This window comes from Thamnophis elegans, chromosome 4, assembly GCF_009769535.1.
Source record: "Thamnophis elegans isolate rThaEle1 chromosome 4, rThaEle1.pri, whole genome shotgun sequence".
NCBI classification, from domain to species: domain Eukaryota; kingdom Metazoa; phylum Chordata; class Lepidosauria; order Squamata; family Colubridae; genus Thamnophis; species Thamnophis elegans.
This window is the reverse complement of record NC_045544.1, coordinates 61,489,797-61,517,372: the sequence shown is the minus strand read 5'-3', so window position 1 is coordinate 61,517,372 and position 27,576 is coordinate 61,489,797.

Here is a 27,576-nt window from a genome sequence, read left to right as displayed (position 1 = left end):
ACCTTCAAAGAAAAAACAGAAAACCCAGTTGACTCTTGAAAAAGCACCTTTGGGGCATAATATTATAACTTTACCATTGATGAAACAGAACCAGGGCTCAAAGTAATCCTAATAAGTATCCCAAAGAAAATTACCAAGTGATTTTTAACATATTGTGAATGTAAACCATGCCCACATAACTTATATTTCGGGCTGGTATGTGAGGATTCGATGTTTGTTTGTTTTATAAGAATGTTCCCAAATTCACATATTTCTTCATAGAACCAAAACAAACAAACAGAATTTAGTTATTTGAGGGAATGTCTGGGTCCAGAAGTTTTTTCCCATCCAGCATAATTGAGCAGAGTAGGTGGATTACATGTCTCATCAGTTAAATGTCATTTTGTGACATTTAATTGAAGGAGTATGCCTTCTCTGACACAATGTCTGTCCTCTCAAAGAAGGAGCATTCTTCAGAGATAAGTATGGTTGCCACCTGCCACCTGTGTCTACACCCTAACTTTGTTCTCTCACCTGGAATTGGATGTTTGTGGAGCCTTCCATAATTGTCTTTTTTTTTGGGGGGGGCAGATATTCATGCAGTTTGGTTCAGGCCCTTATATTTCTGCAAAATCCAATCTGGCTCGGTCACTGGAAACAGAGTTTTACTCTTCTGAGCTTTTGGACTCATGCTGGACCCCATCTTTAAGGAACTCTCTCTACTAGAATACATGTGCTTTGGGCTATTCTATGAGTCATATTTCTATGGTGCCTTCCTATTGGTTGATTAGTGTGCTGATGGCTGGTGATTGGTTGTTGTTTCTTCTGCCAAGCTTCGGCTCCTAAGTATTAGATAAGTTGGTGGTAAATCTGCACTCCTGTTGATTGCCAAAGAGCTGGTTTCCCCCAATTTAAATCATTTTCCTGGCTATCTTTGTACCTGCAAGGCCAACTATCTTAATAGCTACAAAACTGAATGTATTGCATTCAATTTATGTAACTTATATCTTTTTCTTTATATTATGTGGCAATTCTTATATTGGCTAAGTTTGCCAAAGGACATTATAATTGAGGACAAAGTCTTATCAGAGTGAGGGTAATCCTTCCTGACCATAATTTTTTTTTAAATGCTGAGCAGATTGGTGGTGTTGTTTTTTTAAAAAGCATCATGATAGCTTTTGGGTGGACTTAGTTTCCTCCATTTTGTAATAATTAGTGTATATAGATTAAAGCACCACTAGTCAGATTTACAACCATTTGGTTTATAAAAGTTATGGAGGAACTAGCAAAAATGATTTCAGAACTGCTCTTCGTAATGTTTGAGAATCCCTGGAGGATTGATGAGGTAACAGAATATTAGAAAAAGGAAAGGAATGGAAGAGGACTCAGAAAACTACAAGCTGTCAACTTGATATCTATCCTGGCTAAGGCATGTGAACAGATTATCAAGAAGCTTTTGTTCGCTTTTGATTAAGTATGCTCAAATTAACTGGAGCCAGCTTGGGTTTATTGAAATCATGTCAGGCTAACTTTATCTCTTTCTTTCATAGATTTACTAGCTTAGATCAAGGGAATGCCATAGATGTGCATGGATCTTAACAAGAGCTTCAATCTCATTATATTCTCCTTAGTGAAATAATAAATTACAAGCCAGAGAATAGCACTGTTAGATGGACTCCATTTCACATTTGAGAGAAGTTTTGAATGGAATGATACAGGGCTCTCCCCTGGACTCTGATTATCAGATAAAATAACATTTCCAGATGGCCCAAAACTAGGTGGCTTTAGTGAAAGAGACAGGGTTTTAAAATAAAGAGAAGTTAAGTGGAGGACTGAGATGAATAGGATGGAAATTAACAGTGAGAAATGTAAAGTTATGCATCTGAAGAAGAAAATATGTAAGGCACGAGTATAAGATACCGTATATACTCGAGTATAGGCCGACCCGAATATAAGCCGAGGCACCTAATTTTACCACAAAAAACTGGAAAAGTTATTGACTCGAGTATAAGCCTAGGGTGGGAAATGCAGCAGCTACCGGTAAATTTCAAAAATAAAAATAGATACCAATAATGTTTTTGAATATTTATTTCAAAGAAAAACAGTAAACTAGTGGTGTATTCAATGAAATACTTCACTCACCTCATGATGCTGATGTCCCGCTGTGATGATGATGTCCCGTGCAGCCGCGGGAGCGATGTCCCGCCTCCTATGACACACGGCACAGTGATTCCTATCATTGGATCACTGTACCAGAGGAGGTGGGACATCGCTATGTGGCTGCTTGCCATAACAAGGAGGAGGTGGGACATCGTTGCAGAGCGGCAGGAGGGGGAGGAAGGGGAATCGTAAGACAGCCCTGCATTACATTAGAACGTGAGGAGGGGGGATGGTGCGGTGCTCGCTGCGCGGCAAACTGACACAGAGGGAGGGGAAACTCACAGGGGCACTGGGCCATTCACGAGTGTCACCCAGTGGCATGGCCCCGCCCCTTTTTCTCCTCCATTTCGGGCAAATTTTTCACTGACTCGAGTATAAGCCGAGGCGGCTTTTTTCAGCCCAAAAAGTGGGCTGAAAAACTAGGCTTATACTCGAGTATATACAGTAAGAGATATTTGGCTTGCAGAAGTACACAAATAAAGGGAATCTGGGTGTCCTTGGTGATTACAAATTTAACACGAGCCAGCAGTGAAAATGCAAACACTATTCTTAATGGGAACATGGAAATCACATCTTGGGAAATAATTGTTCTATTCTCTTCTGCCCCAATCAGATCACATTTGGAATACCATGTCCATTTTGTAATATCACATTTTTTTTGAAAAAAATACAATGACAAGCTAAAGAAAGTCCAGAGGAGTATTAACAAAATGGTGAAAAGTTGGGCGTCTGGAAGCTAAGACTTAGGAGGATTAGTTGAAGAATGTTTATACAATATGAGTATGCTTAGCTTATAGAAAAGATGACTGAGGGGAGATACGATAGTGTTCATCAAATCTCTGAAGGGCTGTCACAGAGAAGAGAGAGTGAAATTACCAGAGGGCAAGACCAGAACCAATGATTTAAACTACAAGTAAACAGATTCAAGCTAGACCTCAAGAGCAACTTCCTGCTTATAGGAGCTGCCAGCCAGAGGAGCAGGCTGTCACATGAAGTGATTAGTTCTTTGCTAGAGAGCTTCAAAAGCAGGATGGATGGCCATCTATCAGAAGCACTCTAGTGAAAACTGCATTAAGCAGAAAGCTTGACTAGATGGTCTCTAAAGATCAATTTTAAGGTTCTATGATTCATATTCTTGCTACGGGGACTTCTGGGATTTGCTTTGTGAGGGAGCTAGGAATCCTTTTCAGAAAATTGCCAGTAGTCACAAACAAGCGTTCTTCATTTTTCTTTCTTCTTTTACATATTTTACTAGAGAACTTTTAATTGTATTCATTTTTAATGAATATCAATTTGCTTTATTTTCAATTCTTAAATATTTGCTAGGCTCATTCTTTAATGTTCTTAACATGCAATTACAAACTTTTCCTCTTATTTAAATGAACCAAAGCATGTAGATTGGGACACTTGTTCTTCAGGAAGAGCAGACAACCTAGAGCATATACTGACCTTGGTGTCCTAGACTAAATTGTTTCTCAGAAGTTTCCTCTGGAATGTCTTTGTCTGATTCTTCTGCCAGTTAGAAATAAAGAGACAGAGATTTGGGCCACTTTGTTGTTACAATGACATGCTGTGGTAATCTGTTTTGCAGACTGGAAGCCTGAAGACTTGAGCGATAGAGACTTTTACATGACTGCAATATTACTTGAAACAATTGTCTTGGATATATAGTGCCTGAGTATTGCAATCGTCTGTGGCACCTGGACTGATTTCTGAAAGCCTCAGAAGAAGAAGTTGAACTCCTGTTGTGACATTCAATAATGCAAGTAGATCAACTTCACCATAAGGCTTCTAATTAGCACCAGCAGATTTAAGCAGATGTGACATTTATATTGTTTAGTTTGTAGTCAAGCACCATAGGTGATTTGACTGGTGGAGCCATAGCTGCATCTACATCTCAGTGGGTATCTAATCAAAAGATGTATCTGAAATGCAGGAGGGCTTCAACTGACTCTCTTTTTAAGGAGAGGTGTCAACTGCATCTAATATTAAGCACAGCATAATATTTCTCAGCTCATTTTAACAAACAAATTTCAAAAAAATATAGGTACATATAAATTTCAGTTCTTATATACAAATACACATGTGTGTGTTTGCATGTGTATGTATATGTGTGTACACACACACACACACACACACACATATATATATATATATACACACACACACACATACACACACACAAACACACACACACATCTAGGGGCATGGTGGCTCAATGGCTAAGATGCTGAGCTTGTTGATCAGAAAGGTTGACAGTTTGGTGGTTTGAATCCCACCCCATAACGGAGAGAGCTTCTGTTACTTGTCCCAGTTTCTGCCAACTTAACAGTTTGAAAGCATGTAAAAATGCAAGTAGAAAAATAGGAAACACTTTTGGTGGGAAAGTAACAGTGTGCCTTTGGTATTTAGTCATGCTGGCCACACAACCACGGAGACGTCTTTGGACAGCACTGGGGCTTCAGCTTTGAAATGGAGATGAGCACCGCCCCCTAGAGTTGGGAAAGACTAGCACATATGTGCGAGGGGATCCTTTACCTTTATATACACACATACATTCATGTTCCCAAAATTATAATATCAATATATTAGGTTTCCTGTCACCTTGACATTTAATGATAACTTTTATTTCTGCAGACTATATTGAAATAATTTGCACTGCCATGATCTTCTTTAAGAAAGGTTTCTCTGGGAGGTTGTTTCCCAATCCACTTTTGGCTTCTAGCCTTTTCTGAACCTCACCAAAGTCCTTGCACCATTGCAAGTTCTTCTGTGTTTCAACTCTGACAATATTGTGAGCCACTGATCTTCATGAACATGACATTTCCAGAACCATTTATTTATAAAGGGCAACAGCAAAAATAAAGACAGAAATTCTGCCTACTGCATGCTTTGGGGAGTTCTAAAACATTTTTAATTGGCCTCCTTAACTCTTTTTGGTAGCTTTTTGTAAAAAAAAATTAAAAATGTGAGGGCTATCCCAAGCTGGTTTCTGCAAGTGTCTGATTACATTACCATCTGGAGACAGCAATGTAGGAATATAGGCAGGAACTATCAAGTGTTGTCTCAAGGTTAAAATGGCAGAAAACAAAGTGTATTGAACAAACCAGAACTGTTTCCTAACAGCTTTCTACAGAACAAACGATAGGACATATATCAAGCACTGAACTGGAAAACAGTGTTCACATTTAATTTTTGAGCAAGTGCCCTATGAATGTCTTTTTAAAGCATTTTTTTTAAATCCACCTTGCACTCATTGAAAATGGCTCTAAGTATCATGGGAAACAATTGTAGGCAACAGCAATTGCCTAGACATCCTTCTTGTTGGCTTCCGTTATCCAGCCAGGAACTAAAGTTGGGAAGAAAATACTGGTTTCGAAAGGTTTTTGGTTGAATCCAGCAGGAATCTTACTTTCTTATTAGATAAAAATACCTTTGTTTATTCCATGAGGCTTAAGGGCAGGAGTCACTTCTGTGCCCCTACCCCTTGCATTCTGAAGACAACAGGCAGTAGAACAATAAATCAGGTTGCCCTAAATCCAAGCTTTTTGGTTTGCTGAATTTACTCCATGAGTCCCACTCTAGAATCTGGGTGAAATGGGAGCCTAATATTTTGTTCTGGATACCAAAAAGTAAAAATATGGAGCTGGTTGGAATCAGTTCCAACAATTGATTCCTTAAGCCCATATATTGGAAACTTGAAACTGAAAGTGCATGTTGTATGTATGAGGGAGGGATGTGAGGGGGGGGGGAGAGCAAGGAGAGAGGGAGGGAGGAAGGGACGGAGGGAGGGGGAGGGGAGGGGAGAGAGAGATTATGTGCATCCAAATGTTTCTGTTAATTCTTTGACTATCACCCTCCCTTTCATTCCAAAAATCATCATTTACTGAAAGAAAATGTGTCTTTTGCTGAAATATTTTTTCATCTGGATTGCCTGGCTGCTTTTTTGAAAACCAAACACTTTTACCACTAAAGATGATGGAGAAAAAAATATGCTTCTGGTTATTTTATTTCATTTACTGTGGATTTACAGGTGTTTAAACTGTTCTGAATTCCTTGATAGATTAACTAATACTAAGGTGAGCCTAAGAGCAATATATTTTATTTTAGAGAACATGAACATAAAAATCTTTGAGGGGAAAACACATGAGATGAAATCATTCGTGGCGGTTCATTTACTGGTAGCTATAAATACTTCTCTAATAGTGCAAAATGTTTCACGGTGGTAAAAATGTAGAAGCTAGATATTTCATTGGCAGGATTTCCCTGATTAAATAAGACAAACAAGTATAGTAAGTGATTTTCCTTTTTAGGTGATATATTTTTAAAGATTTCCCCAAAGAGACAGTTATAAATTCTATTTCTACCATAAGTATTGTACCTTCATTTCCATAAAGCTAGTTAAATGAACAAAGTCAGTGCTGTGTTGCCTACTTATATGATGCTAGGCTGGCATATTGTTTCTTTAATATTGCCCTTCCATATTCTTGGTACAGTGTTTCCTTCCCTGGGATAGGCATATGCCACTATGACGACAACTTTACATTTTTTTTGGTTCATTGCACACATTCAGCTAGGTGTTCAGATGGGATTTGGCATTTTGGTCTGACTATTAAGTTCTTCCCAAGGACCTGGGATAGGCAAATGTGGACATTTGGTGGTGTTACAGATATTGTGGCAGGATGTTAGCTATTTCAAGTAAAGCTGTCTTTTGCAATTTACTGGTAATGCATTTGTCAATGTCGATGGTGTTTTGGGATCGCAGCCAAGATGCCTATGACTATTGGTGCTACCTTTGCTTTCTTTTGCTACAATCATTCTACTTCTATTTGCAGGCCTCTGTGTTTTGTTATCTTTTCCAATCCTTTCTCATCTGTTCTGCTATTTCCAGATGCTGCTATGTCCACTATCCAGACTTGCAGTACTCCATATATATATATATTTAAAGTCACAACCCCTGGTATGCCCAAATATGGGAGGAAGGTCACACTTCGGCTCGTCACAAGAGACTATCCAGACAGAAACCCAATATTTTTTACTGTTGCCTTTTTGTTACATTTGTTATATTTATGCTGATAAATAAATAAAGGGAGACTAGTATAGATCTATTTCAAGCTATTTAGCTCTCATCAGCTAGCCATACCCTTGCTGGGAATCGAACCTGTGCTCTATTGCCTCTTAGGCAGATGTGTTAACCATTGAGCTACAGAGCTTGCCTCCTTATCAGCCAGGCCAGGGTGAAAGGTGAGAGCTAAATAGCTTGAAATAGATCTATACTAGTCTCCCTTTATTTATTTATCAGCATAAATATAACAAATGTAACAAAAAGGCAACAGTAAAAAATATTGGGTTTCTGTCTGGATGGTCTCTTGTGACGAGCCTAATGACAGAGAGTGGAAGTGTGACCTTCCTCCCATACTTGGGCATACCAGGGGTTGTGACTTTAAGTATGTATGTGTGTGTTTGTGTGTGTGTGTGTGTGTGTATATATATATATATATATATATATATATATATATATATATATATATATATATATATATATATATATATATATATATATATATATATATATATATATATATATATATATATATATATATAGCTAGCCTATGTATGCATGGCAGCAAAGTATTTTGAGGACTAGTCGTTCCAACCTTGCTCAATTTGTTTGCCCTAAGAAAAACTATTGATAGTTCCACATTTTTATGAGGCGCATATTATGGAGTTTTTAGGTGCCATTGTTCTGTGGCAGCATCCATATTTTGGAATAACCTCTTTCTTGAACTGATGTCAATAACAGAGTTGAACGGGGCTTGGAGATCTTTTAGTCCAACTCTCTACTCAAGCAGGAGATCCTATGCCATTCCAGACAAGTGGCTGTCCAATCTCTTTTTAAAAATCTCAAGTGTTGGAGCACCTACAACTTCTGAAGGCAAGCCATTCCACTAATTAATTGTTCTCACTGTTAGGAAATTCCTCCATAGTTCCAGGCTGTTTCTCTCCTTAATTAGTTTCCACCCATTGTTTCTTGTCCTACCTTCTAGTGCTTTGGAAGTTGGAATTTGTAAAAAAATGAAATTTGGAAATGGTAGTTGACCCCTACCATTTTGACCTTCTCAGAACTATTTAAAATAAAGTTGTTCTGGAGTGCCTTTGGTGATGCACGTTACCTAGGACAGATGAATATATTGCAGTCTTTGGCCTCTTTGACATTATAATTATGCAATTTTATATATTTTTTACTGCAGATGATTTATTTCCTTTGGCTTATTACTGCAAACCATTGGGAGTCTTAGAATTATGGCTGATAAGAAATCTAATAAATAAATGCACAATAATCCCACTGTTTAGGATGTTCGCAGCAAGCTAATTAGAACAAACTGATAGAGGGAATCTCCTTCCTTTAACCTTGGGTTTTTTAAAGCAGACCTGAAAAGGCTGCATGAACTGGGTGAAAGACAATAGCAAGTAAAACCTAATTAGCTAGAGAAAAAAATATTCCCAGTTGACTAGCAAATGCCCAGGCTGTTAAATCAAGGAGAAATGTATTGCTTGGTGAAAGTTAGGTTGAAAATGGGTTAGGGCATTATAGACTCTATTCCAGGGGTCCCCAAACTTGGCAACTTTCAAACTTGTGGTCTTCAACTCCCAGAATTCCCCAGCCAGCATAGCTGGCATAGCTGGCTGGAGAATTCTGGGAGTTGAAAACCACAAGTCTAAAAGTTGCCAAGTTTGAAGACCTCTGCTTTATTCCCTCTCCTCTGCCTGGGAGGCAGAGCTTTCACATGTCTAGGTAGGTGCTTGCCTGAGGTGTAATGCTTGCACCCTTCTATAAATTGCCCAATAGGCTAATGCAGCCTCAGTTTCTGAGCAGGGGTGGAATAAAAAAATCTTCTTTTCTAGCAGGAGAAGAGGTTTGCTTACGAAATGGATTTGTGGCTCATCTGGGACAGAAAAAGAATAATTACACTGAAACAAAAGAGCCCAGCGTGGTGGTGGTTTTGGTTGGGGAGGGGGAGGAGAGGCCTACATGAGCTTTCAAATTGCTAAACATTTGTGTGGTGGGTTGCCAGGGTGATGCTTCTAGCCCAGTAAAATTGTTGTTTGTGACCCAAGCACCCAAATTTGGCAATATTCTGTATACCTTTAAATGATTTGTAGGCTTTTTTCCCCTTCCCCTGATCTCATCCACGAAATAAATAGTTCAGTGTAGGAACTGTTTTCCCAAGAGAGTGAAGAGGGACAGAGAGTTGTTGAAATAGTCTTTGGAGCTATGAATTCTTAAGACAACAAAGCCCACAAAGGATTACAGTTTCTTTTAAAGCTGTGCAAGAAATTAGATTTGGGGATTTGATTGAAAGGAAGGTTGAATCTCTGAATCAAATTGGCTTTTCGGATCAAATTAGAAAGTCAAAACTTACCTCGAAGCATGGCAACATTTGGAGAGACTCCAAAAACCATTTTATTAAAAGCTAGCACGATACCATGAGTCACTCCACTCCTATTGTTAAGAATGAAGAATGCCACAGAATACTCAAGTTCTTATATAGGGCTACTGAAGATGAGCTCATGGCAGAAGTAAAATTCAGCCAGTTCTGACAGGTCGTGGAGAACCGGTAGCAGAAATTTTGAGTAGTTCGGAAAACCAGCAAATACAACTCTGGCTGGCCAATATCCAATATCCTCTGGAAGGATATTGCAGAATGGAGATTTTGCAATATCCTTCCCCTGGAGCAGGGAGGGAATGGAGATTTTGCAGTATCCTTCCCCTGCCACGCCCACCGAGCTACGCCCACAGAACTGGTAGTAAAAAAAAAATTGAATTTCACCACTGGCTCATGGTTATATCTGACCATTGACAAATAATTGCTCTTCCAATGGAAAAGGAGTACAGAGGGATTGTACACAAACATCTGAGTGTCTATATATCTGTGGAAAAAAAGCAACACTTTGTAATGCAGAGTACTTATCATTTGAAAATGTGAATGCCAATCAAGCTGATTGTTATGCTAGTAGCATCATCGTGGAGCCTACTTTGAACATGGAGAGCATTAAACCCATCCCTTATCAGAACTCTGGTGAATGTTCTGATTCATACAGTTTGTGGATAAAAGGCCCTTTATAGATGTAATAAAGGTTACAACTTGAGGAATGCATCATGAAGGAGTAACTATGGGATGCATATGGGGGAAATGATTTGGCATTTAAGACTACTTTAGCCAGATACATTGATTTTCACATTAAACAGTCAATAAAAGGCTGGACAAACATTAGAAAGAGAGAAAGGACATCCAGAAGAATAAAATTCCCTTCACAACTGAATGATTAAATTGAAACATGCCTCTGAGTTGATTTCAAACACTTAGTGGCTGCATGTACAGAAATAACATTTTTCTACATTTTTTTGGTAAATTTGAATTGGATTTGAAGAACCAAATCAACAATTTGAGCAGTGATGTGCAGTCAGGTGAGGCAGGAGAGGCACAGCCTCACTGCTCCCATCATGAAAAGAAAAAAAATGTAAAAGGAAAAAGGCGAGAGCTGAGGTCAGGCTGAGCTAGTTGCTGCCTCACCGTGGATGACTCTGCTTAACTTTTAAAAAAGCCTCTAAAAAGCACCCTCTACTATGAGGCAGGAGAACTGCATGCCTCATCTAGTCTGACTTTAGGCATTTTATGATTACTCGAGTAGAGTTAAGCAAGGGTTAAAAGCCTAAAAATTCCTGATGTAGGTGAGGCACACAGTTCTCCTGCCTCATAGTAGAGGGCGCTCATTTGGGCGGGGCTTCTTCAGAGGACCCGAGACAAGAGCAGAGTTGAAATCCTCTCTAAAACAGCTGGAAAAGGTATGTGTGGGTCGGAGGGAGGGGAAGGAATTCAAACTTCATCCTCCTGGTGCAGGGCTTTGGGCAAAGGCTGGAGGGAAGGACCCTGGCTCACTTGTGCTCTCCCTCCCCAAGTGTAGTTTGATTGCAGGCAGAGCCACGTTGCCTTTTCAAACCTGTAATCAGTGAAGCTGGGCTGGATCCTTCCAGGGCTGGGAGAAAGTATGTGTTGTCCAGTATAGCTCTTTGACTGGCTTCCTGCCTCCTCCTGTGGTCTCCTCGCTGACACTCTCCCTCCAATCCAACTGTGTGTGTGTGTGTGTGTGTGTGTGTGTGTGTGTGTGTGTGTTTGAGAGAGAGTGAGTGAGAGAGGGAATGGGGTAGGAGAGATAGTCCAATCCAATTTCTCTCTCTGTGTATGTGTATGTGTGTTTGAGAGAGGAGGGAAAGAGGAAGGAGGGGAAGGGAGAAGAAAAAGAAAGAAGGAAACGTCTTTCACAAAGGAGAAAAACAAATGCTGTCGCTTTAAATTGGAACAGAGCATGCTGGCGTGGAATTCTGGGAGTTGAAGTCCACAAGTCTAAAAAAATTTGAAACCCACCACTGTGTCAGTGCCTCACCAGCCATAAACCTCACCGCACGGCACTGAATTTGAGTAAAATCTTGCCTGATTTACTCTATCAGTAGACTTTTGGAACATTTAGTAATACTGTTAAGTCATTGAAGAGAACTCTTTGGCTTGCATCGAATATTGTGATTCTGTTAATTTTTTCAATGTATCTTCTAAAGCAGCGGTCCCCAGCACCGGCATGCCAGCAGCCTGGCCACACAAACAAGCCAAACCCTACCCATGGGATGCGAGTAGTATGTCAAACCACACCCCTCTGGTCTGTGGAAAAACCTTTCTCCATGGAACCAATCCTTGCCAGCCAAAAGTTTGGAGGATGCCATTGTAGCAAAATATTTAAGATGCTTGTTTTAGCAGAAATTATGAACAGGGTTATTCATATTTCCAAACACTATTTCCTAAGCATATGATTTCTTTTGAGAGTAACATGATATTGTAAGGACATCAGTTATCATAAATTCTAACCTTAAATTCTTTTTGTTAATAAATTTGGGCACTTTTGAGAAAAGTAAGATACTTATTTTTTAGAAAAAAAGATAAATATGCAGACAAAGTTATGAACTTTTGACATTTCTGAGAGATGTTTAAAATATGAATTGTTGGTATAATATATTTTGAAAAATAAGCAAAAGATATGCTTAGAGTTCCAAAATATATTTTATACATAGAGTTTATTTATTCTAACTGCATAATCCATTGCAGAATACTACACACAGTCAAATATAAAGCAAGCATTGTTTGAACCAAGGAGTAAAGCTAGAGCAGTGAGAATAATCCACAATATAATGTCTTCGGTGTTCATATAGTCAAGACTTGACTTTGCCTGAATTCATTATCAGTCTGGTGTAGAATATGAGAGCAAGCAAGGAGGTAACAAAATAAGAGGGTATTAAATGTAAATGTAACATAAAACAATACCCATTTTATTTTTATTGACTTTATTTATTTGCATCCATGCAGATTGCCTGCGTGGGAATATAGTGCCTTGGGAGGTCATAAGGAAAAATATTATAACTGCTTTTTAGAAGCCTCTGGTAATGTTAGGATCATTAATAATGTTTGTAGCTATGCAAGCTAAGATAATGATTCAGACTACAAGCTTCACTGCATAAAGCCTAGAGATAGTAGGGAAGCACTTTCTTTCCCATGTGTAGCATTTCTCAACCACCATGACTTATTATGGGCTGTTTATCTTCCTGTGAAGCATCTCATATCAAAGTCCTTGAGGCCAAATAAACTAATGGGCTGATCAAGGTAGGACAACTACTTCTTTTTCATCAGATGATGATCTACTTTTCTTTAACTACATCAGCTAAATAAATACATAAGTTTGGTTTTTAAAAAAAAGATAAACATCACACATCTCAAGGAACAGGAACTTCTGCAATGATAAAGAGATACGTCTATCATGCATCACATTTCATAAATGGACCTTCCAAGGAAAGTTCCAATGTAATTTCAATGTCATCTATATATATAAAACTGGAACACCTCGAGCAATTTCAACCAAACTTGGTACACAGATGACTTACTCTCTGGAGAAAAATACTGTGGGGGTAATACACACCTAATACCCCTCAGGAAGTGTGTTCTGTTAGAATAGAATAGAATAGAATTCTTTATTGACCAAGTATGATTGGACACACAAGGAATTTGTCTTTGGTGCCTATACTCTCAGTATACATAAAAAGACAAGATACATCATCAAGAATCATAAGGTATAACACTTAATGATAGTCTTAGGGTACAAATAAGCAATCAGGAAACAATCAATATCAATATAAATGGTGAGGATACAAGCAACAGAGTTACAGTCATGCAGTCATAAGTGGGAGGAAATGGGTGATAAGAACGATGAGAAGACTAATAGTAATGCAACCTTAGTGAATAGTTTGACAGTGGTGAGGAAATTATTTGTTTAGCAGAGTGATGGCATTCGGAAAAAAATTGTTCTTGTGTCTAGAGGTTCTGGAATACTGTGCTCTATAGTGTCGTTTTGAGGATAGGAGTTGAAACAATTTATGTCCAGGATGTGAAGGGTCTGTAAATATTTTCATGGCCCTCTTTTTGACTCGTGCAGTGTACAGATCCTCAATGGAAGGCAGATTGTTAGTAATTGTTTTTTTTTTCTGCAGCTCTCATTATCCTCTGAAGTCTGTGTCTGTCTTGTTGGGTTGCAGAACCAAACCAGACAGTTATAGCAGTGCAAATGACAGACTCAATAAATCCTCTGTAGAATTGTATCAGCAGCTCCCTGGGCAGTTTGAGCTTCCCAAGTTGACTCAGAAAAAACATTCTTTGTTATGCTTTTTTGATGATGTTTTTGATGTTAGGTGTTCCATTTTTAAGATGCAGCCTGTTGTGCCTTTCAATGGCTTCTACTACACTGCCATAAAATGTCTTCTACTGTAAGTGGAGTTGCCATTGTAACGGCCAGTGGTGGGATTCAAATAATTTAACAACTGGTTCTCTGCCCTAATGATTTCTTCCAACAACCAGTTTAGTTTAGTTTAGTTTATTTATTTGTATGCCGCCCTTTTCCCTGGGGGGACTCAGGGCGGCTCACAATCAAAAGGAAGTGGGGGACAGACTTTTACATATAAGACAGTACATGATTAAAACGCAACATTCATACCATTCGGGCGGGTTACAATCTCTAGCCCCAGGCCTGACGGGATAGCCAGATTCTTTTTTTTTTTTTTTAAATATATTTTATTCATTTTTCACATTCCATTTGCAATCACTTATATACAGGGTATTTACTATAAGAAAAGAAAAAAAGAAAAAGGGAATAAAACAAAGAAATAAAAAGGAAACACAACTCATCATTCACAACCCCACCTAACCCTTCCATCCTCCATACACCCCATCTACCCCCTCCAACTTTCCTTTCTCCCTCTAACACTCCCCTCCTACTTCCCTTTCCCCTCAAACCTTCCTTCTCCCCTTACTCCCCAGACACCTTCCTTACATTCCCCTTACTCCTTCCTTACTCCTCCCTCTTCTTTCCCTCTACCTCCCTCCTTGGTGTATGCCTTTATTCGAGTGTTGTTTGATCTGATAAAAGTAAAATGAACCAAGGAAAAAAAAAAGAAAAAATAAAAGAAAAAAAGAACCACCGTATATAAATACATTCTTGTTCTTATTAAGACTATGTTAACACCCCCCCACCCCCACCCCCACAAATCCCCATCCCCAATCCTCCCGACTTCCCAGGGCCCACACCTGGCACTACCTTCTGTCTAAAATATCTTGTATACATATGGATTAAAAAATAAAAGTAATATGTCAAAAGAAAGAAAAACAGAAAAAAAAGAAGAGAGAAAAGAAAAGAGAAAAGAAAAAAAAAGAAAAAAAGGAAACCACTCTTTGTGTTGATCTCAGCCCCCCATCTTTATCTATGCTTAAATAGTATAAATCATTCTATCTATATTTTATTCTCGTCTCTTACTTCTTTGCTATTTACCCCAACCTTCTGTAGACTCTCCCGTTCCTCTTCCTAAACCTCATGATCCCTTCCGATAAGATTTAAGCAACGTGGTTCATGCCACATATTCAAATATGACTTTACAGAAGAGTAATCAAACTTTCCCTTCTAGTAAAATTTAAACAGCGTAAATGATCTTTCTTAACCTCCTTTTCAAACAGTAATTCAAAATAATCTAGCCAAGCTTCCCCTTCTTAGTAAAATTAAGCAGCGTAGATCAAATATTACTTTACACAGAAATCAATTTCTATCTTAAGATAATTCCAACCGACTTTCTCTTCTAATAGGATTTAAATAACGTAGTTCATTCCACATGCATTTTACCCTCATCCCTTACTTGTCTGATATTTACCACTATCAAATTTATACTAGCATTTGTTTAAAATCTAACTCAAAGCAATTTCAACCAACTTTCCCTTCTAATAAAAGTTAAATAGCATGGATCATTCCACATATTCAAATAATACTTTCAGCAAGAGTCAGTTAACCTTCTGTTTTAAAATAGTCCCTTCTAACAAAGTTTAAACAACATAAATCATTCCGCATTCTTTTTACACTTATCTTAAGATAATCCCAACCGGCTTTCTGTTCTAATAAGCCTTAAACAACGTAAATCATTCCACATATATTTTACCCTCATCCCTTGCTTGTCTGATGTTTACCACTATCAAATTTATGCTAACGTTAATTTAAAATCTAGCTCAAAGTAGTTTCACCCAGCTTTCCCTTCTAATAAGAATTAGTCCGCTTTTTCTACCGGAGAGAGGTCTCAAACCCCCATTCAGTCCTCAACTTTGGCGAATATGTTGAAATGTCTAAATTCTCGATCTCCGTTTTTCTGCTTCTCCGAGGGAGGAAAGGCTACCCCCTCCATCTTGCAACCACATGGCCTGCCGTTTGCCTTCTCCTTCCGCTTGTCTCTCCTCTCTTCCAAGCGAGTCAGGAAGTCCCGCCTTCAGAATCCTGCAATAGAAATCTTGAGCCTCCGAAACAGAGTTAAGACGAAATCTTTGATTCTCAAATGTAACCGTGATGCCGGCAGGGGCCTCCCATCTGTATCGAATCTGTTGACTCCTAAGCTCCTTAGTTAAAAAGGTGTAATCCCTTCTTGCTTTCAGCATCTGGAAAGGAATATCTTTGAAAACAATCAGGTCCTGGTCATCAACTCGGAGACTGTTATTATGAAACTTTTGCACAATCGCATTTCTAGATTCTTTTGTAGAGAAATGTATAATTATGTCCCTCGGGAGCTGTCGCTGTTCCGCTATCAATGAGTTCTGGCGATAGATTTTCCGAATCTGCCAATCAAAGTTAAGTCCCGGGCTTCCCACCGCATGGCTGAAGGCGTCAGCAAAGGTCTGTTTCAGATTCTCTTGCTCCTTTTCACGGAATCCTCTGACTCTTATTGCAAATGCCTTCCTATTAAAATTTATCATCATGAGCTGTTCTTCATTGTCTCTAATTTTTTGTTGTAAAATTTGAATATTGGTAGTCAAATTAAAATTAGCCTTCTCCAAACTTTCCAATTTGTTCTCTATTTCAGCAGAGTAATCTGACAGGGCAGACACGGCTGCAAACGTATTCGCCTTCATTTGATTAACTTTAGACTTTAAATCATCATATAGTTCCAATACAAATTCCTTAATTTCTTGTTTAAAGGCATTAAACATTTTAAAGAAATATTCCTGTGTTAAAAATTCTCCAGTAGAGGGCATAGGAGACAAAGGCTGTGGTTCCAGTAAAAATTCTTTAAATTCTTTAGACACATTTGTAGCAAGACGCTTCTTTGACCTGGGTGCCATAATAAATAAACAAGTAAGCAGCGCTTTGCTCACCTCTATTTCCAAAGAAGAAGAGTTTATTTTGTTAAGGAGCGGTCTGCAGGAAGGTAAAGCCGGCTAAGTACATCCACTATCAATCATCCACGGAGAGAAATCGCCATTTTGAAGTCCATTTAGACAAAGAAGTCTCTAAGACAAATGGTGCTGGTATTTAAGATAGTAATAAAAGCATAAATCTCACAGGGGTGGGACCCGCCCGTATCAATTCTAGCTTGAAAAAAACTTTGTTTTGTCCTGGGGGGGGGGCTAGCCTGTCTGGGGCTGCCAAAAAAAAAAAAGGCAGCTGAGAAGAACTGGCTGGAGATAAAAGCTCTGCTCCGGCTGGATCTAATCTCTATCCACAGCCAAAAAAAGAAAAAGGCTGTGGCTTACGAATAGACCCTAGCCTACAGAGCTACTCCCTGCCCCTTTTTTAGCCAAAAAGGGGTGCTATCTATGATCTTATTTAGATATACAGACCAGATCTCTGAGGAGCTCGGTGGAGCCCTCCTCGGCAACAGGCCACGCCCCCAGGAAGTCCTCGGGATAGCCAGATTCTAAGGGCTGTGCGGAAGGTCTGGAGGGTGGTGAGGGTACGAAGCTCCACGGGGAGATCGTTCCATTGGGTCGGGGCTACCACCGAGAAGGCTCTCCTCCGCGTGGTGGCCAGTCGCCATTGGCCAGCGGATGGAACTCGGAGGAGGCCTAAACAATGAGATCTAATGGGTCATGTGGAGGTGATCGGCAGTAGGCGGTCTCTCAAGTACCCAGATCCACTACCATGAAGGGCTTTATAGGTGGCAAGTAGCACCTTGAAGCGTATCCGGAGATCGACAGGTAGCCAGCGCAGCTCGCGGAGGATAGGTGTTACGTGGGTGAAGCGAGGTGCACCCACGATCGCTCGCGCGGCTGCATTCAGTTCACCAAACTGCTTAGAAAGTTACCAACCGGTTCTCCCAAAGTGTTGCGAACTGGCTGAATCCCACCACTGGTAATGGCTTTACAATACTCCATAAGGGGGAAAATTCAACATTAGAAATTATATTTGGTTTGGACATTTCCTCCTATAAATAAATACCCAGGCAATGATGGGCTATTGGCTAGTGTTTTATATAAACCTATAAACCAGTGGTGAAATTCATTTTTTTTTACTACCAGTTCTGTGGGTGTGGCTTGGTGGGCATGGCAGGGGAAGGATACTGCAAAATCCCCATTCCTGGGGGAAGGATATTGCAAAATCTCTATTCCCACCCTATTCTGGGGCCAGCCAGAGGTGGTATTTGCTAGTTTTCTGAACTACTCAAAATTTCTGCTACCGGTTTTCCAGAACCTGTCAGAACCTGCTGGATATTTCCACTACCGGTTCTCCAGAACCTCTCAGAACCCCTGCTATAAACTATAGAAAAATCAATGTTATTGAAAAAGAGAAAAAGAAATTTCATTTTAAGGGAAAAAAATTAAACTCCAAGGAAGATGGATGGAAGACAAATATAAAATAACAACTTCACATCTTTTTAGAAACTGGTTTTAATTAGCTTTACATGGAAGTTGCTGTTGTAACAACTTGGGATATGAACTGAGAAGTTCTCAGTTTGTATTTTGCTTCTGTCATAAGGGACCACAGATAAATCATTTTCTCTCAGCTTTAGTCACTTCCATGTGGATATAATGCAGATACTTTCCTGTAAGAATTGGAATTAGAATAGGAATTACTATTATTCACATAACTACTTTAGCACATTTTGGTATTGTATTTGCAACCTATCTTTCCAGTTCAATCTGTGAATTAAAGTGAGCTGCTCATGGTCAAGCAAGGAACTAAATGCCAATCTGGCCCAATTTTTATTTCCTTGACTTTATTCATTCTCAGTTATTTCAAAGCTCTCTAGAATTCTTCCATTCTTCCTAGTTCTGTGGTCTTCACAAGCTCTGTTTTCAGCTGCAACAGCTCCATTTTCATTGGCAGAGGCACTGTGGGCTGGTCCTTTGTGGTTTCCAGGATGGCCCTGTGGGCCAGATCTAAGCACCCCGTGGGCCGGGCTTTGAGTTTGACACCCCTGCTTTAGACTATGGCAGTGTAGCATATCCCATTATTTTACTAGCCAGCATTGTTACACATAGGATTTACATTTATAACACACCTAGAGGAGCTTAGATTGGGAAATACAATCTTTTGAATTTTCTGCAGTACACGGGAGTTCCTAATCCATCCAGGCAATAACAGGAGCTACTAACTGAAGTTTTACAGTCCCAAATGTAAAATAGGACGAGTAAGGAGTATTATATATATATATTCACCACTGTGAGGTACTTATAAATTAATAAAGGTAGAATAGGAGAATCAGATTAAAAATGGAAAAATAAATACAAAAGTTTTTACAGACTGTGATTGCATGCGCAAAACCTAAGTGGGAAGAGCAAATGCTTGGTTACTCTGATACCTATTAATGGTTGATCAGATTCCTTATTCTTTAGACATATGGCATAGTTAGGTTTTGGAGTCTCCTTTTACATTCATAAAAATGTTTCACACATGGCAAATGAGAATATGAGGCATCCAGGAACATTGGCAATGGTTGAGGAGAGGAATGGATGGGAAGGAACTGAAAGATCAGGGATAGGTAGACTGAAAAAGTTATGCTGTACTGGGAGATGTTGATTGAAAAAAACTGAATATAAACACTAGCTTTGTGTCTCTACTCTCTCAGCTGTTGCTGCTGCTCTTAGCTTTTTCTCTGGTTTTCTCCTCCCCTCAAACTATTCCTGCACAGAACAGTAATGTTTTATTCTGTACCTGGAGCAGTTGTGGGATTCATTTTTTTTTACTACTGGTTCTGTGGGCGTGGCATGGTGGGCATGGTATGGCTTGGTTGGTGTGGTTTGGTAGGCATGGCAAGGGGAGGATACTGTAAAATTTCCATCCCCTCCCCACTCCAGCAGAAGGCTACTGCAAAATCCCCATTTCCTCCTGATCAGCTGGGACTCTGGAGACATAGAATAGATGGGGGTGGGGCCAGTAAGAGATGGTATTTACCAGTTCTCCGAACTATTCAAAATTTCTGCTACCTTTTCTCCAGAACTAGTCAGAACCTGCTGAATACCATCTCTGGCTTGGACCCACTTTCTCTAAAACAGTTGCCAAACTATTTGGGCAAATTTCACATTAAAAGAGATGTGCCATAGTGTATACCAAATGGTTTATGCATGAATGTTTTGCAGATCCCTTGTCTTAAGAAGCACTTTTTCTTATGTAATCCAATGCAACTCATATTGTAATGTATTGAGTAGTGATATTCTGCCATAATGGCAGCTTTTGCATCATATTTAAGGTTAGTCTCAATCACAAGGCATACCAGTAATTCCATTGTGAAATTATTACGAGAATATAGATAACTGAGGATAAGTTAGCAGGTAGGGATATAGTTGGCACAACAGCAAAAATTAGGCATAGTTGTCCTTATCATGATGGGCCCTTAACAGATTGGAATCAAAGAAGAGTTTCAATTTCCCAGAATCTGTTCTACCTTTCTGGGCTCCAGAACTACTTATCTATAGCATCTCTGCCTTATCTGGATTCAAATGTAGGGTTTTTGTGGTCCTTAGCCAGTCTATTGCTGCCTCCAGGAAACCGCTAAGCACCTGATTCATTTGGAAAACAGAGATATAATAAAAATGGCACTGTATTCCAAACTTCTAAATAGCCATTCTCAGCCGCTTCATGTAGATGCTGGAGAGGAGAGTAGAAAAATAATATAGAGCCCCGTGGGATCCTTTAACATACACATTATCAGGATGAACAAAAAACACCAACTGTTACTCTTTGGTGACAGATGGTTATTAGATGCTGGACTAGGAGTGGGAAAATTCAAGTTCTAGTCCTGAATGGAAGTCATCTGGGTGACCTTGAGGCAACCACTTTCTCTCATTTTTCCTCTCGAAGGAAAAATGTAGTGGTAAACCATTTCAGAAAATATTGCCAAGAAAGCTACATAACTTATGCACGCTGGAATCAAGCCTGACTTATACATACAGAGACACACTAGTATTCATGTTTCCCCCTTGTTTTATTTTGTTTATATATTTGATGCAGCAAGGCAGAGGTTTGAGAATAAATAAAAATAATTAAATAAAAACATGTCTTTAGCAATATTTCTTGTGGTATCTAGTAACCTTGGGATCCAGAGAAGTCCTCTTGAAAAGCAGTAGACCCACTGGATGTAAATTCAGAATGGGAGGGGGGAAATCTAATTAAATATGTTTGTGTAATAGTTTCTGTGATCAAGCATTGGTTAGTATCTATTGCAGCTGCTATAATAGTTATTATACAGATATGTGAAGGGGTCACACACAGAAATATAACGGACCTTTTAATGATCCTGATGCCTGCCTACGGATATTTTGTAACAGTTTAAAATACTTCTGCAAGAGAACTTCTCTCAAAGATGAAAATAAAAACTTAGAAAGTTAGGGTTCACACTATAAGCAAACTTTATTACAAGAATGTCTCATATTCCACAGATTTTTAGAAAGTGGGGATATCACTAATTGGACACACCAGAAAACATCCAGCAATTTCCAGATCAACTGAAGCTAAGAAAATAGTAACTGAAGTTATTGTTGTTGTTGTTAGTTGCCGATCCATCACAGTACAATGTTCCTCCAGGCCTTCCTGTCCTTTACCATCCTCTGGAGTCCATTTAAGCTCATGCCTACTGCTTTGGTGATTCCATCCAGCCACCTCATTCTCCGTCGTCCCCTTTGTCTTTTGCCCTCAATCTTTCCCAGCATTAGGCCCTTCTCCAGTGAGTCCTTCCTTCTCATTAGATGGCCAAAGTATTTGAGTTTCATCTTCAGGATCTGGCCTTCTAAAGAGCAGTCAGGGTTGATCTCCTCTAGGACTGACTGGTTTGATCACCTTGCAGTCCAAGGAACTTGCAGCAGTCTTCTCCAGCACCATAGTTCAAAGGCCTCAATTATTTGGCATTCAGCCTTCCTTATGGTCCAACTTTCACAGCCATAGATTGCAACTGGGAAGACCATAGCCTTGACTATACACACTTTTGTTGGCAGGGTGAGGTCTCTGTTTTTTAGTATGCTGTCTGGATTTGCCATAGCTTTCCTTCCCAGTAGCAAGTGTCTTTTAATTTCTTGGCTGCAGACTTTTCAAAGTGTTATTGATTGGTATGGTGAAAGTGAGTTATTTGACTAGAGCATATTAAAAACCGTGACTGCACCTCTCTGCATTAGGATCATCCCCATAAAGAAATATTTGGTTTCTGATTCATCTTGGATAACATCAATTTGGTGTATATTTTTGTAGCTAAAAGGCATACTATCTAAGATTTTATGAAAAACTACACCAGGGTTTACGATGACCTGTGTCAAATATTGCTCTGAGCTGTGTAAAAAAACAAATTTAGATTTCTTTTTTTCTTTTCTTTTCTGAATATATTGTACATGCCTAAAACATTTTTAAAGCAAATCCGTATAATGTAAAACCTTTTCATATTTTCTTAAGCCGCCCTTGGGGGCGAAAAAAACCACACTTTTGTCTCACTATATAAAAATAGGTTGCTGCTGTTTTGATGTCCTCCGTAGGAGAAATCCCCTTTTGTTAGTAGGTGATGTGAGATCATCATTATCTATGGTTTTGCGCTATTTGAAATTGATAATTAAAGTCCAGATTTCACTAAAGATGGAAAAGATTTTGTACATTCATTGTTCTCGCCTATTTTCTTCTTTTGTTGCTTCCCATGTGCACATAATAGCAAACAGCTTTTATAAGTGCATAAAGTTTCTTAAGAATTAATATAATTCCATAGAATGGAAAAAACAGCAGGGCTACCTGGTTTGAAGGAGAGACCTCCCTCCATCGCCTGTCAAGCAATTGGGATATCTGCATCTGAGCATAAAATGTTAATGGCCACAGCACATTTGAGACTTAAAATGTTTTAGTCTCAATGTATCCTGTTTCAAGTACAAAACAATTATTTTTGTTGGTAATGGGATATTACAACAGGGATGTCAAACTCAAGGCCCGGGACTCGGATTTGGCTGGTGGGCTGCTTAGATCTGGCTCATGGGCCTCCCTGGAAACAGCAAAGGGCTGGGAATTGTAACCAGGTCTACATCTCAGCCAAAATTAGGCTGAGGGGGGGGGGGCAGCGGAATTAAAAGCACAATGATTATATATGTATACATTTTTGTTCTTTTTTTAAAGGCGAATACATATTAAAACTAAATGTGTATATTGAAAAGGAATTATAAATACCATCAACATAAAATGGAGCTTGCTCAGAAGCTGAAATGCACCAAGTAAAGGAGATGAAGAATGGGAAGTAGAAGAGAGAGGTAAGGGAAGAAGAGAGGGATAGGAGAGAGGTCAAGGGGAGGGAAGAGGAGGAGAGAAAGGAGGAATGGAAAGGGGGGGAGGAGAAGGAGAGAAGAAGGGGAAGTAGAGAAGAGAAGGATGACAGAGGGAAGAAAGGAGGTAGGGAGGGGGAGGAGAGAGGGAGAAGAAAGTGATGGATAAGGTACAAATATGGTGTATGGAGAGCAGAGGCGCCAACAATTGTTTTGGGGAGTTGATGGTAACATGAATTGATGTAAACATTTAATAATACAATATGATGCTGGCTATGTAATATATTATTTTCTGAGGGACACAGACTGAGGAGACTGATTAACAACAACAGTAACGTTTATTGACAGAAACTAGAACAGGCTAAAGACAAGCAACCCCCTCCCATCTGACAGCTATTTATACTTGGAGCTGTCAGACGGGGAACCAATGAGAGGCTCAGGTTTTTCCCGCCGGCCAGCAGGCGCGTCCTGGCCAATCAGAGGTGACTTGCACAGTGCCATCTGCTGGCCAGGACACAGCACCCCTTTCCCCTGGACTGAGCACACATAGTCACGAAGGTACTCAGAACATCTGTGCATGCGCTGCAATCTTCTCATTCTAGGTGTGGCCGCCGCTGAAGAAGGAGCAGTGCTGGGTCTGCCACTCCACTGGATTGGCCGTGCGAGCAATGCCGGAGAGCCCATCCCGATCATGGCGCCAGTTTCTAATGGTAAGTTTCCCAACGAGAACTTGGCGGGAAGCACGGACTCAGAGATAGAGTTTTTTTGTTGGTCTGGCCGGCAGGCGGGGTTGGTAGGGTCTGTTGTTTCTTGAACAGCCAGACGGTTCATGGGGCCCTCTGTGACTTGCTGATGGAGCTGGTCTACATGCCTCCGCCAATGTCTCCCATCGTCGAGGAGGACCCTGTAGGAACAGGACCCGGTTATGTCTGTAATGAGTCCAGGCAACTACTTGGGGTTGCCCGCAAAATTGCGGGCGAACACCCCCCCCCCCACCAGAAAAGCCCTGGGGGGGGTAGGGTGAGAAAAGGAAGAAGGAGTATAGTGGGGGTGCAGGCAATCCAAGATGGTGCGTAGCTTCCTGCCCATGAGTAATTCGGCAAGGCTCTTCCCAGATAAGGGGCAGGGAGTGGTGTGTTGCAAACGGAGGTAGGTAGAGATCTGGGTAGACTAGGGCAGCGGCGCTATGCAAGTCAGGGCCTCTTTGGCGGAGCGAACAGCGTGCTCCGCCAGCCTGTTCCCAGTAGGGTGGAATGGGGCTACAGGGGCATGGCGAATACCTAACCCGGAGAGATACTGTTAAAACTTGGTGGAGGTGAACTGGGGCCCATTGTCAGAAACCAGAACATCTGGCAGGTCATGGGTGGTAAAAAGGGAATCCAGAACACGGATTGTGGCACTGGAGGTTGTTCTGTTCTGCTGGCCAGGACACAACATAATAGTATACATGTGATTATATGTTATGAAAATGAAAACATAAAAAAACTTTTTGAAAAAAAAAACAGCGAAGGACTGGCCCGTGGTGCCTCTGCCAGTGAAAATTTTTCTCTGGCAGAGGGTTGCAGGAGGTCACCACAGGCGTCCCCAACACAAGTGACCATGCCCACCTGGCCAGCCCCGCCACCCCAGGTCAAACACCACCCTGATGCAGACCTCAATGAAATCGAGTTTGACACCCCTGTTCTACAGCATTCTGGAATTGTTTTGATTTCAAATTTTAGAAAGGGGTGCTTCAGAATGCTCTGCTTTGAATTTGAAAGAATGGTTCAGTTTAAATGGAACCTGAATTTGAATCATTGTGGAGAGGAGACCCATCTAAAATGCTTTTCTTTTGGTATAGTAATATTTTAATAAGGCATCTTGACGTGAGCCAGGTTTAGCTTTATAAAGATATAGAGATATTTATAGAGATATTTATCTTAGATATATTCTACAGAAGAAAAGTTAGTGTTAATAAATGGCAAAACATTCACTGTTTTGTCGCAACTTTTTTTAAAAAAAAATGTGCTTCCCAGGTCTCTATCGAGAGTCTCAACCATTTGGGTCATGGATAGTTGTCCCGAAGGGGCTTTTTGCAAAGGACAACTGAACTTTCTTGGTGTTTACTTTGAAAACGTTTTGCTTCTCATCCAAGAAGCTTCTTCAGTTCTAACTGATATTCCCCGCTAGTCAGTTGGAAGTGAAGAAGCTTCTTGGATCAGAGGCAAAATGTTTTCAAAGAAAACATTAAGAAAGTCCAGTTGCCCTTTGGAAAAAGCACTTTGGAAATACTTCTCAGGTTCATCTGGTGAGAAAATCTCTCCTTCCAATCTTTACTCTTCTGAAATGGTAACTTTTACACTTCTATCATATCCAAGGTCGATTGTAGCATTCAGCAAAAGCCCCCACAAACAATCAAACATTTTGTGGTATATTCAGCAAATGAAATTTATAATTTGTACTACAAATCTGTCATTTGCACTTTTAAAGAGCAGCATCTATTATGATCTAAGGCTTACAACTGTGGCTGGTTTTGTGTTGTTGTTTTTTTTGTTTTGCTTTGCAGAAAACATTTTGTCTTTTTAAAAAATGACAAGAATCGGGTAATGGCATTTTCAATTTTTTTTAATTAGATACAGCAATCATTAAGTCATTTATCTCCCCAAAAAATCATTTCATTGAGGGTTAGCAGGGTTTTATCTTGCAAATCCTTTACAAATTAAATATGTAGCATTTATAAAGTAGGTATTTGTAGAAAGGCCACCAACAACCCCAACATCATACATATTTCCAGATGCAACAGTAAATAATCCAATGAAGTTTGTCTTTCTTATGTATATAAAATGCTTTTCTACAAGTAATACAGAAACAATATTTTCAATGCATATCCATGAATGCATTTTTGTACTTGAAAAAATTGTCACTTCAGAGTAGCTCATCATTGATGTAACACATACATGGCCATCCACAACATCTGAAACCAGAGGTTCAAAAAGGTCCTCAAATTCTCTCACTAATTGTGCATTATCTAAAGTGATTTTTTTTTTTAGGTTCAAAAGTTTTATTTCTTTTAAAACAAACATTTCATCATTCTTCAATCAGTAAGACATCGGAGTACAATTTTTTGTGTGTCAAAATAGTTCTAGTTTACCACCAAATTCTTGTCTAGCCTAATGTATACCCCTCCCTCCCTCCCCCCCTCCCTCCCTCCCCCCTCCTCCTCCCCCCCCGACTTCCCAGAACCCGTACACCGTATGGATTTTTAACAAACACAGTCTAAAATCTATTGAGAAAAAAGAAATAAAGAAATTAATGACATCTCTACATTGATCTTAGCTTCTTCTTGCTGAGCTAACTTTAAACAATTTAAATCATTTCTGATCTTAAGCATAGGCTAACTGGAATTTCTTGGTCCCGTATTTATTTTGTACATAGTCAATCCATTTTTTCCAGTCTTGTTTATATCTCTCATTTGAGTGATCTTTAAGATATGCCGATATTTTAGCCATCTCGGCTAAGTTTGTAACTTTCAATGTCCATTCTTGAGTTGTAGGCAGGTCTTCCTTCTTCCAGTATTGCGCCACCAACAGTCTTGCTGCCGTTATTAGGTGCAGAATCAAGTTACTCTCTACCACTGTAAAGTCAGTACATATACCTAGTAAGAATAACTGAGGAGTAAACTTTATCCTTCTTTTAAAGATATTTTCCATAATCCACCATATTTTTATCCAGAATGCCTTAACCTTTTGGCAGGTCCACCATATATGATAATATGTAGCATCGAGAGAACCACACCTCCAACATTTAGGCTGTACATTCGGATACATAGAAGCCAGCTTTTTAGGATCTAAATGCCATCTATAGAACATCTTATAAAAATTTTCTCTCAGGTTTTGAGCTTGTGTGAATTTCACATTTGTTACCCATATTCTTTCCCATGTATCCAACATTATTGGTTCTTCAATATTTTGAGCCCACTTTATCATACAATCTATCATACTAATTCTGTTTCCGAATCCATCTGTATTAATACATTATATATCCTCTTTATATGCATTAAGCTTTGCTCTCTTATTTGTTTAAACAAATTATCTTCAGCTTGGATAAAACCAATTTTTTGATCTATTTTCCACCTGGCCTGTAATTGCCCATACTAGAACCATGTTTGAATTACCTTCTCCTCTTTTAATACCTCTAAGGGTTTTAGTTGTAGTACCCCCCTTTCCAAAATGAGAAGCTGTCTATAGGTAGTTCTATCCTGTTTTTGTGCTATGTTCATATTTTCAATTGCATGTCTAGGAATTGCCCACATGGGTATCTTGTCATTTAATTT